We start from the raw sequence: 14,201 nt of genomic DNA on the forward strand, positions 1-14,201 counted from the left end.
TCATTATTCAAAATTGGCTATTTCTGAATTTTCACGCGACTTTTGGCATTTAGGTCCTCTGTAAACCCTCTAATGGTCATTACAACAAATATCGCTTATACTCAGTTTATTGCTCTATCAATAATTTTTAATTTAGTTTATAAATTTTGCCTTGATTAGGGACTAAAGGGTTGCAGCAGTTCATTCCATTTTTCAAATTAAGCTATTTCTTAATGTTCAAGCGTATTTCGATATTTAGGTCCTTCGTTACTCCTCTAATATGCGTTGCAGAACATATTGACTATATACCTTTTGTTCCTCTCTTGATCAGCTTTCGATTGAGGTATGATATATATCTGTAATTAGGGGCGGAAGGGTCATAGCAGTCCATTCCATTATTCAAAATATCCATTTCATTATTTAAAATTGGCTATTTCTCAATGTTCGGGCGTAGTTCGATATTTAAGTCCTTTGTTACTCCTCTAATATGCGTTGCGGAACATATTGACTATATACCTTTTGTTTCTCTCTTGATAAGCTTTCGATTGAGGTATAATATATATCTGTTATTATGGGCTGAAAGATCATAGCAATCCATTCCATTATTCAAAATATCCATTTCATTATTCAAAAGTGGCTATTTCTTATTGTTCACGCGTATTTCGATATTTAAGTTCTTCGTTACTCCTTTAATATGCGTTGCAGAACATATTGATTATATAACTTTTGTTCCTCTCTTGATAAGCTTTCGATTGAGGTATAATATATATCTGTAATTAGGGGCTAAAAGGTCATAGCAGTTCATTCCATTATTCAAAATATCCATTTCATTATTCAAAATTGGCTATTTCTTAATTTTCACGCGTTTTTTGGCATTTAGGTCTTTTAATATTCGTTGCGGAATATATTGACTATATACATTTTGTTTCTCTTGTAATCAGCTTTCGAATGAGGTATAAGGTTTATCTATTATTAGGGGCTTAAGGGTCGCAGCAGTGTATTCCATTATTCAAATATCCATTTCATTATTCAAAATTGTTTATTTCTATATTTTCACGCGTATTTCGGCATTTAGGTCTTCTAATATTCGTCACGGAACATATTGACTATATACATGTTATTCCTCTTGTAATCAGCTTTCGAATGAGGTATAAGGTTTATCTATAATTAGGGGCTAAAGGGTCGCAGCAGTCTATTCCATTATTCAAATATCCATTTCATTATTCAAAATTGGCTATTTCTTAATTTTCACGCGTATTTTGGCATTTAGGTCTTCTTATATTCCTTGCGGAACATATTGACAATAAACATTTTGTTCCTCTTGTAATCAGCTTTCGAATGGGATATAAGGTTTATCTATAATTAGGGGCTAAAGGGTCGCAGCAGTCCAATCCATTATTCAAAATATCCATTTCATTATTCAAAATTGGTTATTTCTTAATTTTCACGCGTATTTTGGCATTTAGGTCTTCTAATATTCGTTGCGGAACATATTGATTATAAGCATGTTGTTTCTCTTGTAATCAGCTCTCGAGAGAAATTGAAGGTTTATCTATAATAAGGGGCTAAAGGATCGCCGCACTCCATTCCATTATTCAAAATATCCATTTCATTATTCAAAATTGTTTATTTCTTAAATTTCACGCGTATTTTGGCATTTAGGTCTTCTTATATTCGTTGCAAAAGATATTGACTATATACATTTTGTTTCTTTTGCAATCAGCTTTCGAATGAGGTATAAGGTTTATCTATAATTAGGGGCTAAAGGGTCGCAGCAGTCTATTCCATTATTCAAATATCCATTTCATTATTCAAAATTGGCTATTTCTTAATTTTCACGCGTATTTCGGCATTTAGGTCTTCTAATTTTCGTCGCGGAACATATTGACTATATACATGTTATTCCTCTTGTAATCAGCTTTCGAATAAAGTATAAGGTTTATCTATAATTAGGGGCTAAAGGGTCGCAGCAGTCCATTCCATTATTCAAATATCCATTTCATTATTCAAAATTGGCTATTTCTAAATTTTCACTCGTATTTTGGCATTTAGGTCTTCTAATATTCGTTGCGGAACATATTGACTATATACATTTTGTTCGTCTTGTAATCAGCTTTCGAATGAAGTATAATGTTTATCTACAATTAGGGGCTAAAGAGTCGCCGCAGTCCATTCCATTATTCAAAATATTCATTTCATTATTCAAAATTGGCTATTTCTTAATTTTCACGCGTATTTTGGCATTTAGGTCTTCTTATATTCCTTGCGGAACATATTGACAATAAACATTTTGTTCCTCTTGTAATCAGCTTTCGAATGGGGTATAAGGTTTATCTATAATTAGGGGCTAAAGGGTCGTAGCAGTCCAATCCATTATTCAAAATATCCATTTCATTATTCAAAATTGGCTATTTCTTAATTTTCACGCGTATTTTGGCATTTAGGTCCTCTAATATTCGTTGCGGAACATATTGATTATAAGCATGTTGTTTCTCTTGTAATCAGCTTTCGAGAGAAATTTAAGGTTTATCTATAATTAGGGGCTAAAGGATCTCCGCACTCCATTCCATTATTCAAAATATCCATTTCATTATTCAAAATTGGCTATTTCTTAATTTTCACGCGTATTTTGGCATTTAGGTCTTCTAATATTCGTTGCGGAACATATTGACTATAAGCATGACGTTGCTCTTGCAATCAGCTTTCGAATGAGGTATAAGGTTTATCTATAATTAGGGGCTAAAGGGTCGCCGCAGTCCATTCCATTATTCAAAATATCCCTTTCATTATTCAAAATTGTTTATTTCTTAATTTTCACGCGTATTTTGGCATTTAGGTCTTCTAATATTCGTTGCGGAACATATTGACTATATACATTTTGTTCGTCTTGTAATCAGCTTTCGAATGAAGTATAATGTTTATCTACAATTAGGGGCTAAAGAGTCGCCGCAGTCCATTCCATTATTCAAAATATCCATTTCATTATTCAAAATTGGCTATTTCTTAATTTTCACGCGTATTTTGGCATTTAGGTCTTCTTATATTCCTTGCGGAACATATTGACAATAAACATTTTGTTCCTCTTGTAATCAGCTTTCGAATGGGGTATAAGGTTTATCTATAATTAGGGGCTAAAGGGTCGCAGCAGTCCAATCCATTATTCAAAATATCCATTTCATTATTCAAAATTGGCTATAGTTTCTTAATTTTCACGCGTATTTTGGCATTTAGGTCCTCTAATATTCGTTGCGGAACAAATTGATTATAGCATGTTGTTTCTCTTGTAATCAGCTTTCGAGAGAAATTTAAGGTTTATCTATAATTAGGTGCTAAAGGATCTCCGCACTCCATTCCATTATTCAAAATATCCATTTCATTATTCAAAATTGGCCTATTTCTTAATTTTCACGCGTATTTTGGCATTTAGGTCTTCTAATATTCGTTGCGGAACATATTGACTATAAGCATGATGTTGCTCTTGTAATCAGCTTTCGAATGAAGTATAATGTTTATCTACAATTAGGGGCAAAAGAGTCGCCGCAGTCCATTCCATTTTTCAAAATATCCATTTCATTATTCAAAATTGGCTATTTCTTAATTTCCACGCTTATTTTGGCGTTTAGGTCTTTTAATATTCGTTGCAGAACATATTGACTATATACATTTTGTTCGTCTTGTAATCAGCTTTCGAATGAGGTATAAGGTTTATCTATGATTAGGGGCTGAAGGGTCGCTGCAGTCCATTCCATTATTCAAAATATCCATTTCATTATTCAAAATTGTTTATTTCTTAATTTTCACGCGTATTTTGGCATTTAGGTCTTCTAATATTCGTTGCGGAACATATTGACTATATACATTTTGTTTCTTTTGCAATCAGCTTTCGAATGAGGTATAAGGTTTATCTATAATTAGGAGTGAAAGGGTCGCAGCAGTCCATTCCATTATTCAAATATCCATTTCATTATTCAAAATTGGCTATTTCTTAATTTTCACGCTTATTTTGGCATTTAGGTCTTTTAATATTCGTTGCGGAACATATTGACTATATACATTTTGTTCGTCTTGTAATAGGCTTTTGAATGAGGTATAAGGTTTATCTATGATTAGGGGCTGAAGGGTCGCCGCACTCCATTCCATTATTCAAAATATCCATTTCATTATTCAAAATTGTTTATTTCCTAATTTTCACGCGTATTTTGGCATTTAGGTCTTCTAATATTCGTTGCGGAACATATTGACTGTATACATTTTGTTCGTCTTGTAATCAGCTTTCGAATGAAGTATAATGTTTATCTACAATTAGGGGCTAAAGAGTCGCCGCAGTCCATTCCATTATTCAAAATATCCATTTCATTATTCAAAATTGGCTATTTCTTAATTTTCACGCGTATTTTGGCATTTAGGTCTTTTTATATTCGTTGCGGAACATATTGACAATAAACATTTTGTTCCTCTTGTAATCAGCTTTCGAATGGGGTAAAAGGTTTATCTATAATTAGGGGCTAAAGGGTCGCAGCAGTCCAATCCCTTATTCAAAATATCCATTTCATTATTCAAAATTGGCTATTTCTTAATTTTCACGCGTAGTTTGGCATTTAGGTCTTCTAATATTCGTTGCGGAACCTATTGCCTGTATACATTTTGTTCGTCTTGTAATCAGCTTTCGAATGAGGTATAAGGTTTATCTATAATTAGGGGCTAAAGGGTCGCCGCACTCCTTTCCATTATTCAAAATATCCATTTCATTATTCAAAATTGGCTATTTCTCAATGTTCAGGCGTATTTCGATATGTAAGTCCTTCGTTAGTCCTCTAAAATGCGTTGCGGAACATATTGACTATATACATTTTGTTCCTCTCTTAATAAGCTTTCGATTGGGGTAGAATATATATCTGTTATTAGGGTTGAAGGGTCACAGCAGTCCATTCAATTTTTCAAAATATCCATTTCATTATTCAAAATTGGATTACATGTTTAACCCCGTCACATTATTTATGTATGTGCCTGTTCCAAGTCAGGAGTCTGTAATTTATTGGTTGTCGTTTGTTTATGTGTTACATATTTGTTTTTCGTTCATTATTTTACATAAATAAGGCCGTTAGTTTTCTCGTTTGAATTTTTTTACAATGTCTTATCTGGGCCTTTAATAGCTGACTATGCGGTATGGGCTTTGCTCATTGTTGAAGGATGTACGGTGAGCTATAGTTGTTAATGTCTGTGTCATTGTGGTCTTTCTGGATATTTGTCTCATTGGCAATCATACCACATCTTCTTTTTTTTAGTATTTCCTCTTTTTTATGCATATTGTGGCATTTAGGTCCTCCGTAAACCGTCTTATGGTAATTTCGAATCAAAATATAGCTATAGTGTCACAGTCAATTTTTTTTTATATTTTTTTCACTATTCACCGCTTCAATTTGAATAATGAAACATAAACCATTTCATTATTCATTATTCATTTTTCAATATTGAATATTGAACAATGTTGAATAGTGAACTATTTCATTATTCATTATTGAATAATGAATAATGAACTATGAATAATGGACGTACTTCAGCGCGGTATATTTCACACAGAGTCAATACGCAAAAGAAATTATAAGAAGAACTTGTAAAGAATCGATCTCCAAACATGAAACGATATGGGCATGTTTTTGCCTTAGGGAGCTTCCATTTGATTTTTAAGGGGGGGGGGGGGGGGCTAGAATGAAATTTGAAAAAGAGGGAGGACAGGGGTTTTGAGTGTAAAAAAAAGGCAGACAGGAGTTTCGAGTAAAAAAATAATGAATAAGAATGGAAACGGGGAATATGTCAAAGAGATAACAACCCGACCAAAACGTAGAAAACAGCTCAAGGCCACCAATGGGTCTTCAACATGCGAGAAATCCCGCACCCAGAGGAGGTCTTGAGTAGGCCCCGAAATCCTAATGTATACTAGATCAAGAAAATGGACGCCACTCTTCACTTCGAAACACAGAGATGAACTAAAAGTAAAAAAATATAAAAGACTAACAAAAGCTATAGGTACCTGACTTAGGACAGGCGCGAACTGCGGTGGGGTTAAAAGGGCAGGATGAGCAGTTGGCAAACAAACCCAGGATAAACTTGTAAAAAAATGCCGGACCAAATATAGTGAAAATAAAAAGGCAGGACCGAGATAACAACTAAAAAAAATGCCGGACAAAATTTTTCATCCTAACACCCCCCATTAAAATCAAATGGTTGCTCCCTTAATGAAATAAAAATATTATTCTATATTAAAATTCGTAAAAAATGATTTGACTTTAGGAAGTTCTGGAACAATCTAAAAGAAGAGTTACCATATTAGATAATTTTCGTAGACAAAACAAGAGGCACCAATCCCTTCAAACAACCGAAATGATCTCTGGTGTTTCAGGAGAATGATTAGTTCCAAAAAAATAAAACACGAGACAAAAAAGACTCATATTTAATTATTGAATGTATTTATAAACCAACAATCAATTAAAATAATCGGACTTAAAAAAATCAGACCAAAATTTTGTGTACATTCAAATATAAATATGCTTTCAGAAATATGAATAACAGAAAAAAAAGTAAACTTTCGGCTAAGGAAATACTTATTAGGAACAGAGAACGAAAAAGGCTTCAGAAAAATGAAACGAGTAGAAAATCTTATGGAAAGTTGTACAAGAATAAAGAGAGCGAGACAAAAACATATAGTCAAACGATTAATGCAAGAAAAAAGAGAGAACAAAGGGAGAAATCTAAGAAAATAAATGAAAGAAAACTGAAAAATAAAATGAATGTCCGTAAACACAGAGGTAAAAAAAAATGTAGAACTTTCATCAATGTCACTTGTTGTACCAGAAGGTTCAAATGTTTTCAAAAACAGAATGGAAAAGGCCAGAGCCCTAAGAAAATTTAAAGAAGGTTTACCAAAATCTCCATCTAAACGATGCGCAGTTATATCGACTTATTTGGCCCGCAGATCCCCTCGATCGCCAACAATAGCTAATCTGAAACATTCAGTTTCGCCAGTTGAAATGGCCGTCGTTGCAGATATTCAAGAAATAATAAAATCTACAAAATTAAAGCGATCTAAGAATGCACGTTCGGTAATGAATTCTGTTACTGCATCAATCAGCGGGGAAAATTTAGCAAACTCGAGAGGTAAAATTAAACTGTGTAAAAATTTAGGTTTGCCAGCAAGAAGGGTTGCTGGAGGCCAGCGTATTAGGTCTAGAATTCTTAAAAGTGAATCGTCTGCATGGGCTCTTACGCAACAGAAAACAAGAAAAGATTCCATTTCAGAAGAAACAAAGAAAACAGTTTATAACTTTTGGCTCTCTGATGGCATATCACACCCGACCGGCAACAAATCCGATATCAAAAGAGAACGATTGGGACCAAACTTATATACTTCGCATATGACACACGTGCTGGAAAAAACACAAACTGATGCGTATTTAGATTTTGTCGCCAAATATCCGGAAATTAAAATTGGACAAAGAGCATTTGAGAAACTTCGACCGTTTTTCGTAAGACCTGCATCTGAAAAAGATAGAAATACATGCTGTTGTAGATATCACGTGGAAGCAAACCTTGTTTTCAAAGCATGTATGAAGTTCAGAAAATCGTGTGACAGGGAAACCGATTCGCAAGAAAGTGACTATCCCGTATTTGAGAAAATGTCAGACCTTATACATATTACGCTATGTCCAAAAGTAAATGGATTTTATAGAAAAAATTGTCTTGACCGAAAATGTAGCCTTTGCGGAGTTGGTAATTTCAAACTTTCACCCAACGAATCACAGTCGTCTTCAACTGTTGAATGGCAAAAATATGAATATATAACTGAAAAATCGAAGGGTAAAAATGTAAGGCGCCGACTGACCCTGATAAAAAAGAAAACTAGCGTAAACGAAATGTTTCTCAATTTAAAAAAGCTTCTCGAAACTTTCCCCGCTCACCAGCACCGATCAAACTGGCAAAGCAATCAACTTAAAAGTCTTGTTCAGAACTTGCCAGTCAATCATTGCATATGCATCCACGATTATTCGGAAAATTATCGCTGTGTCGAGAAAGAAGAAATCCAATCCAATTACTTCCAAAGAACTGAATGCAGCATTCATGTAACCGTCATGCACCGACACGCCATTTTAGAATACGATGGTGTAGACAGTACAGAAGAATTTCCGGAAATAATTACGGAACATTTTTTCGTAATTTCCCCGGACCTGCAACATGATAATGATTTTACAAAATATGTCCAAAAGAAAGTTAAGGAATATTTAGATTCAATATCATACACAGTTGATCATATGCATGAATTCACAGACGGTTGTTCTAGCCAGTATAAATCGCGGCACTGTTTAGGAAGTTTATCTACTGCCATCCCTGTTTTCGGATATAAAACATTCCATAGAAATTTCTTTGAAACAAGCCATGCAAAAGGGCCTCAAGATGCCGCGGGGGGATTTATAAAAAGACAGGCGGACATATCTGTTCTACGTGGCAATACAGTGATTCAGAATGCGAAGGATTTATTTACGTTCTGCGAAAGTAGCCTTAAAAAGCCAAGAAGTGCATTATTTAAAAGAAGGGTATTTCGATATGTGGACTCAATTGATAGACACAATTCCAAAATATTTAAGCCGATCCAGCAAAATAGACAAATACATCATGTTTTTACTAGTACATGTAATGAAATCATTGTTTCCGATCTCTCTTGTTACACGTGCGATCAATGCATTTTGGGGAATTATCTTAACTGTTTAAATGTAGAAAATACCGGGGTAAAGAAAACTATTAAGCCACGCGAAATAACACAAACTTCTAACGAAGAAGAAGTAGCACAAGACACTGACATTCTTTCAGAAAACATATCAGATTTGGTATCCATAAACTCTGTTGTGGCTGTCAAAACCGACGATGATAACTTTGACTATTATTTAATGAAAATTTCCAAAGGTTCACACGTATTGAATTCAGCAGAGAGTGACAGCTGGGGTGCTACATATCCCCCTGGATTCGAGGTTTTCCGGGGTCATTATTATGACAAAATCAGTGACAATGATCCGTTAAAATATAAACTTTTAAAGACAAAGACTGCTTTGGTACCGACGAAATCTCTGCTATACATACTTGCTGATGTAGATGCCTCTTATCGTATAACTATTTCAGAGGACACCCATCTAGACATTCTTTCTGTATTGGACAATTTGGATTGAAATAAGAATTAAATTATAAAACATCATGCACTGTTGTTTAGCCACTCATAAAATATTTTAGTAGACCTTTCCGATTCAAATGAAATGATTCAACGTGGCTCTGCTTATAATTAAAAAATATAAAATATATATATATTCATATATAGTCAATGGACAGGTTGAGAGACAGAACCGCAGTCTCATGGATGCAGTCAGATGCTTTGTTGATTCACAACAAGAAAACTGGGATCAACATATTGCTCAACTAGGGGGAGGCATGAGATCTAGTGTCAACAGGAGTACAGGGTATACACCAAACAAGCTAATGCTGGGCAGGGAAACCAATCAGCCAGCAGACCTTATGTTCGGCAGTCAGAGCGAAAGGAAGTATGAGGGTGCTGATAGCTATATCATAGACCTTGAAAAAGCTATTAAAAGTGCGCATACCATTGCTCGGGATAAGCTCAAGACCTCCCAGGAGAGAATGAAGAGAGACTATGACCTTAGGGTCTTAGAAAAATCGTACCAGCCGGGGGATCTTGTGTATGTTTTAGACACTGCCCAAATTAAGGGTAAATGTAAAAAATTAGGGTCACCATGGAAAGGGCCAGGCATTGTAATTAGTAAGGTTACCGGGTACGTGTACAAGGTGAAACTCCAAAGAGTGGTTTTTAACACTAATCATGACCGACTCAAGCCATGTGGGGATAGGAAAATTCCTGCTTGGTTGGAGACTTGTAGGGACAAATTTAAACAAGGTATTGACGTCTTGGCAGGCAATAAGACCAAGCCTACTACCCCTCAGTACTGTGTGTGTCGGAGCCCAGACACGGGTGAGACAATGGTCCAATGTGATAACTGTAGGGAATGGTTCCATTTAACCTGCATAGGTATGTCAATCCAAGAGGCCAATGAGATAGATCCCTACATTTGCCCAAACTGCCAACTTGTCCGTCCTACTCCACCCTCAAAAGATAAAAGAGGGGGAGAAAATGAGTAGGTAACCATATTGTGTAAATAGTCAGTTTAATTATTGTGAATTAGATACGTAAATTGTCAGTTTAACTAATGTTTGTTTATTTTTTTTCATATTTTTTAGAATGTCGGATTCTGAGTCATTCAGATCATGCTCCAGCGTGGGTAGTGAGGAGGAGAGAAGTGGTGATGGTGACTCCCAGCAGGGAGTGGGCATCCAGCCCTTTGATTTGAGGTTACTGGACACGGCCACCAACAGGAGAAGGGACAGGAGGGAGGAACCTGCCCAGGATGGACCTGTTGAGGTAACGCCTACAGTATTGCTGGAGGTACCAGCAATACCAGAAGTAAGTGTGTCAGGGGGACAGGAGGTACCTGTTCGAGTACAGGGTACTCCAGAGGAGACACAGGATGAGGTGCCACGGGAACTGGTGGTCGAGGCTGTGGAGCAGTCAGCTCCAGTAGCAGCCAAGGTAAGTGTCTCAGGAGAACAGGAGGTACCTGTTCTGGTTGATAGCCTGCAGACACTTGTCATCTCAGAAGAGACTCTTAACACTCCAGAGGAGACAGAAGAGCCAGAGGTGCAGGGGGAAGTGCCTACAACACACAGTAGGGAGCAGTCTGCTTCAGTGCCTGCCAGCACGGACCCCATGGCTTTCAAGAGAGAAATACCGGACGCATGGAGGGGCAGGGAGGCACAAGTTTGGACAGGCCCCATAAGTGGTTACAGGGAGAGGACCTGGAGGGTGAGTGTCAGGGACGTCGCTTGTCCAGTCCCTGGATGCCCAGTAATGACGAGGCACTTGCGGGAGCACGCATTGGGGGATCATGTGTCCCCAATGTTTGAGTCCAACTTCAACAGGGAAGTGATGTCCAATCAAGGCTTCCACCAGTTCAGGGGCCATATGGTAATCCTGTTGGCCAGGTGGCTCACTGGCCGAGAAGACGTAACCTCTTCAGAGTTTGTCTCCTGGTTGCAGGAGAGAGCAGCCATCCCAAGCGGCTGTAAGATCCAAGGAGTGGACATGCCACCACTGAGAGCCGTTTGTCTGGAGATGAACTGGCAGAAACGCAGTGTGTATTCCCTGCATCCCATCACCAGCCCGGTAGTGATTTTATATTGGAGGGTGATCCTAGGTGTGCTTCGGTACCTAAGCCCAGCACACAGAGCCTGCGTCGCTCTTGATGAGTACCAGGGAGTTAACGGTCCGACATATGACCTTCTATGTCAGGCCAATGCCAGATTCTGCCAGGTGGCAGAGCCCGTCGTGGCTCAGTCCACAACCAGTGTGTCAGTGCCGGAGACTACTGTTCAGGCAAGCTCTAGCTCTGTGGATGCCCCACCAGTGACACAGACAGTGCAGTCGGTACCCCAGAAGGAGGAGGAAGAGAGGGTCACTCCACCAGTGGAGGAGCCAGCAGCCGTGGCCACCAAGCCAGACGAATCCTTGGTGGTTCTAGTGTACCACAACACTAGAAAGTTAGTGGCAGTAACATCTGTTGCCAGCGCTGTGGCTCAGGCCAGGGAACTGTTCGATCTGGAAGACCAGGAGGTCGTGCTGACCTACCTGGGAGCCGAGTTAACCAGATCCGTCAGGATGGAGTTGCTGCCAGCCATGGCAGAACTCACGGTAACAGTCAAATGAGCTACCCAGAAGTGACAATAACGTGAATGTAATTCTGGACTCTTTTTGGTTTTGGCTTAGCCTCCGCTTCCTGTCTGGAAGCTGTACTCCCCAGGATTTGAAAACCAGGCCAGTGTATAAATTGTAAATTAGTAGAGTAGTGTTGAACCTTTTTACATATCGCCATATTGAAGAACGGTATTGGTGTATACATTGTTTTTTATGGTCATGGTTTTCACTTTTTGTTCCATGCTGGAACTGGTGCTTAATTTAAAGGGGGATTTAGTAGAATAGCAGGTAGTTTAGATTAATTGGAAATTCAAGGGGAGCTTAATGAACTGACAGAAATAGAGATCTTTGTAAATTTTTGATTATTTGTAGTAGATTTAGTTTTTGTGTATTTTAGAGATATGTGATTCAGAATTAGGACAATTCTGAGTTGTGGCTCCGAGTAACGGATGTGAAAAATTTTTTTTTCATTGTCTTAGGCAAATAGTTCAGTGATTTATTTTTTTTAAATGCCATGTTTTTAGGGAAAAGATAAAATTTAGATAGAGACCCAATAGCCAGGGAACAGGGGGGTGGATTTTAGAAATAACCCATTCGTTGGTTAGGTAAATTAACTAGTATTTTGAATTTAAGGCATAAGGGGCGTCTTCAGTTGTCAGGCCTTTGTCGGAACTTATAGTTCCTCCTTTTTAGGAAGGAGGGGGGTGTTGTATCTTTACCCTAAGCCCGGGTTCTCCCTATTAGGAGTAGACAACTGATACCATTCTCCCTGCCAGGAGTAGACAATGGACACCAATGGGCCTCTGGTTGGATACAGCGGATGTCAGAGCCTGCGCACGCCTGCAGCGCCCTCTTCAGCCAATGGTCAACTACAAGCTAGACGCATACGAAGATACAGTTTACAACGCCCGAGTAATAGGTAATTACACAGTACTTAAGCCTAAGTCCTTCTTATATGCATACAGTCCAGGTCGGGTCCTTTCAAGGGAAATAGTCTTTCCCCAAGACGAACACCACATTATTGGTAGTGCGGGTGGGGTCCTTTCAAGGGAAATAGTCTTTCCCCAAGACGAACACCACATTATTGGTAGTGCGGGTCATATATATATATACAACTCGTCTAAACATCAACCCAACAATGTTATATATATATATAAGTACGTCTGAGTCAGTGACAACCCTACAACAGATGTATCCATCGGATCGCCATCAATGATGGTGATACATGGCTGTGTACATAATGTATATACAACTCGTCTAAACATAATGTTTAGACGAGTTGTATATATATATATATATACATTTTTCGTTAAATAAAATATACATGAATATCTTTACTGAAAAAAAATATTCCCATGAAAAAAAACCTGAATGAATCAATGCTTACACATTAGAAATCACATTAGAAAAACGTTACGTAAAAAACAAGAAAATAAGACGGCTTTTTGCTATATTTCCGACGTTACGTTATTATCACCAGTATTTTGCGCGACGTCGAAGTATGCTATTTCCATTGAACTTTTCATATACACAAAAGGATTTTTAAGGTTCCTCAGTGTCATATATGAACCTACTTCATTTCGAAAATAATTCGATGAGATGTGCTTATATCAATTTGGCTCTGAAATATATATAGCTGTAACAGTTGTAAAGCTTATGCATAGGTGTACATTATTCTTAGATTTGGTCATAAAATAATTTAATTTTAATTCAACTGTTCCATACAAATATTAGTTCTATGGTGTGATGTTACACTATTGTTTCACCTGTCCTAAGTCAGAAACTAAGGTTCAGTGGTTGTCGTTTGTTGATGTGGTTCATATGTGTTTTTCGTTTTTTTCCCTTATAGATTAGACCGTTGGGTTTCCGGTTTGAATGGTTTTACACTAGTCATTGTGTGGCCCTTTATAGCTTGCTATTCGGTGTTAGTTAATGTTTCGTGTTGAAGACCGTAGTTTGACCTTTAATGGTTTACTTATACATGTTGCGACTTGGATGGGACATTGTCTCATTGGCACTCATACCACACCTTCTTATATATATATATCAATGATAATTTCTTCTTCTATACTTATCTGTTTTAGTTTTCGTGGATTACGAAGGTAGTCACTTGTAAAGACAGAAAATGTTCACTAATACGCCTTCTTAGCGGTCATGTAAATGCAACGGAGACACGGGGTACATGCGTGTGTAAATATTTCGGGCGAGCCCTTGCAAAATTAATAGAAGTTGCAACTAATCTTAAGTATTATAATCTGATTTACAAATACTTGCTCGTGAATATATATATGTAACGGTCATTTTTATATAGGTATGAAAAGCACACACAGAAGTGTATGTATTTTGATCCAGTTTTTTGTTTGCCACCTAAATTTTTATCTGACGGGGTCTGTTTTAAAACACATATACATGAGTTTTA

Source organism: Mytilus galloprovincialis, chromosome 9 (assembly GCF_965363235.1).
Source record: "Mytilus galloprovincialis chromosome 9, xbMytGall1.hap1.1, whole genome shotgun sequence".
Classification (NCBI taxonomy): Eukaryota; Metazoa; Mollusca; class Bivalvia; order Mytilida; family Mytilidae; genus Mytilus; species Mytilus galloprovincialis.